Genomic DNA, 7038 nt, shown 5'->3' with positions numbered 1-7038 from the left:
ATAAAATAGGTGCAGATTTGTCTTTAGGGTAATATATGGTGAGCAGCTCTGTGAGAACAACGACTTGGGGAAAAAGTTTTACGTACATAGAAATATACTAACATTAAAAATCAATATGTTTATATTTTCACACACAGAAAGATATGATTATATATATATATATATATATAGATAGATATATATACATATATATATAGGTAGATAGATACCATATATGACTTTGAAAGATGTAACTACAAGCATAAAGTGCTCATCTCTCTTTCTCTTTCTCTCTCTCTCTCTCTCTCTCTCTGCCTAAATAAGGGAAGCATTGCATCGTTTAGCTGTAGGGCCTATGTCCACAAATGTTGCTTGGCGTATCGTATGGATGAGTAACGCTAGAATTGTTTAGCCATAACGAAATTTATTTAAAAAAAAAAAATGGAGAGGAGGAATTTTCCAGGTGATATAAATATGACCCTATACAGCACGATATGTAAATGTCTGTTCCCAAGTACGTCATTTTAAATTACTTACCATGCTTCAATGTGAATCCTTCACACGTTTCTGGATTCATACTAGTCACGTAGAAACAAAATAACGCGACCCATCGCCAGATCGCCATCTCGAATACTTAGCACTCCTTGGCTTTTCCAGTATATAAACGCGCCGAATACCTGTCTAGACCTTTCCAGGATCATATATTACCAATACGGTCGGTTGACAATCGCAATGAGCTCTGGATCGAGCAGGCAAAACGACGTGAATAAAGCAACGGTTTAGCTAATGATCGCCCCGAATCTCTGCGTGTGACAGATCACCGTCTGTCGATCGATGTGACTTCAGCTGAATAGTGGTGCAAGTCAAAACCATGGACTTCTGAAGTTGCGTCTTTTACGTAAGAAAACTTTCCCCAGTCACTTCATCACCACATGCAGGAACAGCACCAAACACAATAAACACGACCAACGAGGAACTGGAAATCAGAACGACCCATCTGGGTGTGCCGAAGCATTCTCCTATCTGTTCATGACCTGAAGAAAACAAACATAAGAACAAACAGACAAGTAAAAACATTCAAAGTGATATAACAACGTCCACATGAAGCTATTTTGCTCCAATTTTTGCATGTGAGAGCGGAAGATGGAGTTGGTGTCTTCAAAATACGATTTATAAGGGGGGTCTGTACCCTTAATGCATCATATGAAATAACCATTATGTAACTTATCTCTAGCCGTCCCCACCCCCCCCCCCCCTCCTTCTTCTCCCTCTCTTCATTGTTTGTATCTATCTATTAACAAGTGACCCAAGATATCTAGCCACAAACGAACAATGCTATCTTGACTTACATTTCTTCAGGATAGATTTCGTGTTTGTAGTCTACATTATTCAGACCTTCGGCCACCCAAAGTTGCAAGAGATGAAGACAGAAAGACAAGACCCTTATCCTCTATGCTTCTCTATGTTATTTTCTACTCTTTCGGTTTTGTGAAAGGACCGTCTGTTCTGAAAAAAAAAATGATATCAAGTATACCTTCTAACATCATTGATAGAACAGCGTACTCTGTTTGCGTTATACGGTGGAGTGGTCTCTAGTTACCTAAGGTTCTACAGCAGAAGGTCTGTTTCTCGGAGGAGGCCCTGATCGTAAAGTTTCCCCAGCTTTTAAAGGGCATCCGTTTGTATACCAGGAGTGAACATAGGGGTGGTGGTGGTGGTGATGATGATGATGATGATGTTTGATGATGATGATGATGATGCCAAAACACATGATGTTCGATGATGAAGTTCCCGGATGGGGTACCTTCGAGCCCTCTATCTCGCGCTTGAAGTCCCAAAGCCTTATCTTCTCTTATAAAACATCGTCCCCATAATTATGCCCTCACTGACTGGTGTTAAGCTTTTACATTCCCGACAGCAGGTATCTGAAGCAAAGACTATAGGAAAGGGGTGTAAACTTCGTTAATTGCCGATACAAGCGATACCTACCCACTGCTTGACGTTGTTCCTCTAACAAACCGAGAGAGAATTACCAGTGTCATCTCAAAAGATTATCAAGAAGATTTTGTATGTGGCTGCTTCGGTTTTTACTCCTTTTTTATCGTTGTTGTTGCTATTCCATTCAGCGAGTACTTGATACAGTTTAGTCACCTATTATTAATTTGTATCAAGGCTTTAGAGATTAAGGATACTTCCATGTCTTTCTTTCATTCTTTTTGTTCAAATTAATGATTATTTATGTATCGAGTTGTTTTTTATTGCAACTGATTAATCTCTTTTTGTTTTGGCGTTGTACATATGTGACATCACAAGCTATAGTAGTCTTCTAATCCAGCCGTGACTGAGCAGAAAGTTCAAAATTCAAAGTTCATAATTTTTGAACGGATTGTCCGATTTGCCTCAAACTCTCACTGATGTGTTCTACTAATATTGCCGCATTCAATCAACCCACATGTCTATGAAAGTTAGCTTGTCCTTTAAGAACAACGTTGACACGGCACATGGCACGTGGTGAAATATTAGTGGTATTTTCGGTCATTTTAGTGTGCATGACAGCATAATCCGCTCTTGCATTCAGAATTATAAGAATGAACACCAATTCGACTTTGAGAAATGAGAGATACGTCTCCTATCTCTCATGCATCTGTCTACAGATATCCAAGCGAGATGATAATTCGAACTCAGAAGCCTGGACTGGTGAAAGAGAAATAATAAGTATCACAATATTAATCGGCATGTAAAAAGCAAGAGGCAAAACATTATTTCAGTATAAAATTTCTGACAAAATGGCAAAGGGTCGTGTGACAACGCGTTGTTATATTGAACAAGATCCCAGAAAAAGTAAACAGTCAGCCATAATTTTGAATGTCTTTACTTACTGCAGTCACCTTAAGGGACAGAACACCACCCCTATCTGATGAGGTGTATACCCAAGTCAAGCAGCTTTTATCGCACTTTACGATAATCATTCTGTGTTTCAGATGGGACAATTAGCTCATTAGCGTCTGCTTGCAGATTGTCGTAAGTCAATATGGGGACTAGGTGATATACGAGATTTCCTGACCCCAAACGAAGGTCTAAAATGACCAATTTGTTTTCTTTAGTAGGAAAATGAATGATATCACAAAGAACAGATATCATGTTGTCTAACAGTGGACGGCTTTAGATGGGGAACTAAATGTATTTTCCTTTAAAGGTGGCAGAACATTGTCATTATTTTTCCTGAGGGGACTGCAATGTACCAGCTAAGCTTTTAGCGGCCCCTCAATTTTTAACAGCCTATCTAATAACCCATTTCTTAATACAGAGTGTAAAACGTAAATTTAATTCATATGCCTCCTTTTTGTAACTTTGATACCTTTATCATATGTGCGTCAAATGTAAGCAATTGGAAATGTTTGTATTAAGATGATGATGTTGCGTTTACAATTGTTTAGAGTCATTTTTTTTTGGGGGGGGGGGTGAAAGGAAAATGAAATGAAATAATGATATAAAATGAATGAACTAAATGAAATAAAATGGAATGAAATCAATGAAATCAATATATTAAAACTCCCATCTCTGTAGGAAATATAACCGAGGACAAAAACTCGACAACTCCTGTAACGAGAGGTGTAGATTAAACATGTTAAACACGCAAACAAGTGGGCGTAACCGTTTACGTCTGTGCAGTCGCAAAGTAGGATTATTCCTAAGCTGTTTTAGGTACGCAAAACATCCAATTAGAAACAATTCTTATTAGCCTCGACTCCATGGGGTTGCTTATAAGATCTTACAACTCTTTTTCTTCAGTAATCCCTGGCGCAAACATATTCCCGAAACTGAGGTTGTTTTTGGTACCCTATCCAAATAATGTTACACTGATACGTCCTATTTGACCTTTACGCAGCGTCTGCACATACATTAGATACACATATTATTCCTCATCATTTCTTGTGTTCAAATACAAGTATTCATTACATGACTTCATTTTTTATTCCGACTTCTATTATGTTGAAATGGTTGTTATAGAAAAATACATGTATATTGTTGTAGTTTATTTTTTTTCAATAGTGCTTTCATTAATTTCTGCAATTGTTTATTGTTAATACTAATGTTGTGATATCAAGTGAAGACAAAATGTGTTAATGTAATTGGTATGTTGAATGTTGTATGTTGAAATTACGTCTGTTGGTTAACCTATTTTGTTCTTCAATCTCTCCCCTTTTTACTCTATCTTTTGTTAAGATTTATTTTCTTTCGCCATTCATCCCCCTCTCTCTAAATAGCTCTCCGATATATTGATGTTGTTGTATTTCAACAGCCACGAATGATACTGTATGCACTTATGCAAATTTTACTCAATGACTCGCTCTCACTCTTTCTTGATAATAATGATAATAGCGGCCTCTTATAATGCGCTGAAATCCATCAAGAATGATGCTCATGGCGCTCTTACATAACCAGCATGAACAGTACATAATACCACCATACAATATTCAAATAAGAGCTTATCAGACCAAATGAAATACAAACAAAAACCAAATTCTTTACTATACATAGCAAAATTAATCTCAGAACATAAGAAATCCCCATCATATACGAAATATGCAGTAATGTATACAAAACAACTCAAATTAAAGCAATCACACTTCATTCCCAATTGAGAATTAAACAGATATGTTTTAAGGAGTTGCTTAAAGGAATTGGTTGAGGAAGCCTGACGGAGAAAAAGGGGAAGATTGTTCCAGAGAGGAGGACCGGCGTGGGAAAAGCTGTGGTCTCCCCAAGAGTGAGAGGATCGAGGAACCTGGAGAAATAAAATACATGTACCAGCTGAACGGAGTCCTCTCTCCCTGACGGATTTTTCTCTCGCTTAATTCTCCCGCCCTCAAACTATGATTACATAGTTTTTTTTTTCTTAGAAATTATATCAACATTGGCAATAGTGTGAACGTTTTCGCACCTATTATGAAAAGACGAAAAAAAAATATTACGAAAATGCATAATGATTTTGATCTTCATTTTTATACGTATGAAATTATTCCTATGGATTTTCATATTGATATCTTGTACCAGATATGCTATAAAATAGCACTACCACATTTTGCATATTGATATTTTATTTTCTCTTTTTACTTAGTGCATTGTTTATTGATAAATCATGATAACCTTGAGTTATAGGAGTTAATGTATTTTAGTGTTATAACCAGAAATCGAGATTTGTCATTAAGTTTGTGTTTGTTTTTATTTTCAATCGTAGTTTTTTTTTCCATTTTTCATCCCTCTCTCTCTCTGTCTTCTCGCGCTTTCATTCACCACTCCTTCTTAATCTGTCAATCATTTTTCTATTCTTTTTCTCTTTCTCACTTCTCTCTCCTCTCTATTCCTCTCACACTTCCATTTTCTATTCTTTTATTCTGCATCCATCGTTCTCATGTTATTTGATATTTCCTTGTTGTTACACAACTAATTCAGAATAGGAAGTATCAGAATTAAGTAAATAAGACTTTTTGGTCCATACATATTATAATCAGAATGAATATATGGGTGAAAACGTTGAACGATGTACAATTGGGCAAATCAGGGGTCAAAATTAAAAAACATGACTCACTGATATAAATATATCTCAGTCAAATGTCATTGATATCAGCTTTCTTCCAAACCCGATTATACTGGGATATCTCCAAGGGTGTTGTTTTTATTCAAGGCTAGATAGAACTGTGACATATTGGCAAACGTCTCTGACTAAAATAAACATTGTTTCAGTGAAAATTAAAATGAAGGGTAGAAAAACATTCAAATGAATATATTTTCATCTTGTTCGTGCTTTTGAAGACTGTGTTAATTTGTTCTTAAAATATTGTTTACCTCCTGTGAAGTTTACAAAAGCTAATACACACGGAAGTTAAAGTAAAAGTGGAGTTTTTGTCATTTAAGCAGAGATTTTTATATTCTTATCTTCACTTTCATCTCATTTGAACAAAACATAAAGCAGGGGTCTCATTTGTTTAAATGTTAATGTTCAGTAGATACTAATAATGAATTTAGTGCATTTCGTTTGGTCAAATCCCCATAAAAGCCCTTTACAGATGCTGAAAGTAAACCATGTTTTGATCAGAGACGTTCAGGTTTCACTCATAGACGTTCCTCAGACATAGACAATAAAAACGATGTCCTTTGATCCATAGTTACGAGGTTTGTGAACAAACAACATTATTCTTTTATTAAACAGATGTTTATCTTTTGTCAACAATTCAGAATGGTAATTTCAACTATATAACCGATTGTAACTACAAGCCTCCAAATTGTAAGAGGAATTTCGATTTCTACACCAAAAATCAACAACAAACCTGTCCTTGTTATATTATTCATATCTTACAACACTTTTGAATGACAGACAATTAAAAATTACATGAAATACTTGCAATTTTGACTACCTTAGCTAAATTATTTGTTTATATCAGAGACATTGCTTTTCCATCAGGGACGTTTCGGCTGTAAGTTATCACTAGAATTAAACACCAAACTCCGTATTTTAAAAGATGCTCATAACTCAACATTCCACATTCATTGAGAAATCATTTACCTAGGCATATATGTCAAGAATTGTTTTTGTTTATGATGACCACTACTTTGTGTTTTACCTTCCGGTGTATACGAAGGTGTGCCCACATGTTATCAATATTGTATATGTTTTTTTTCAAATGTAGTCCAAATCTATAACAAAGGTAATTTACTAAATACTATTTAAATTTGACCACTATACCTCAAATATGATTGTATGTGTATGCCAGACCAGTTCGGATTTTTATTAGGGACCGTACCTGGGCCACTGTTATGTCGTCTCAGAAAGCTGTAATTAACCTATACTCATCCTAGAAGCATCAAATTCCGCTGTGCTTTTTTGTATACTATGGCAGATATAAATTGTAAACGCCAAACTCAAACGAATATCAACGGTGTGGTACAGCAAACGTTTGACCAAAAATGAACTGAAAACCTCTTTCAAGAGGTTGACAATGATAACATTACAATATCACATTTTACCTGTCACATCGGTAGGGGATTATCAATCCT

This window comes from Diadema antillarum, unplaced genomic scaffold (genome assembly GCF_040938485.1).
Source record: "Diadema antillarum isolate AM-2024a unplaced genomic scaffold, OU_Dant_1.0 seq00000435_RagTag, whole genome shotgun sequence".
Classification (NCBI taxonomy): Eukaryota; Metazoa; Echinodermata; class Echinoidea; order Diadematoida; family Diadematidae; genus Diadema; species Diadema antillarum.
Note: the sequence above shows the minus strand (reverse complement) of the source record.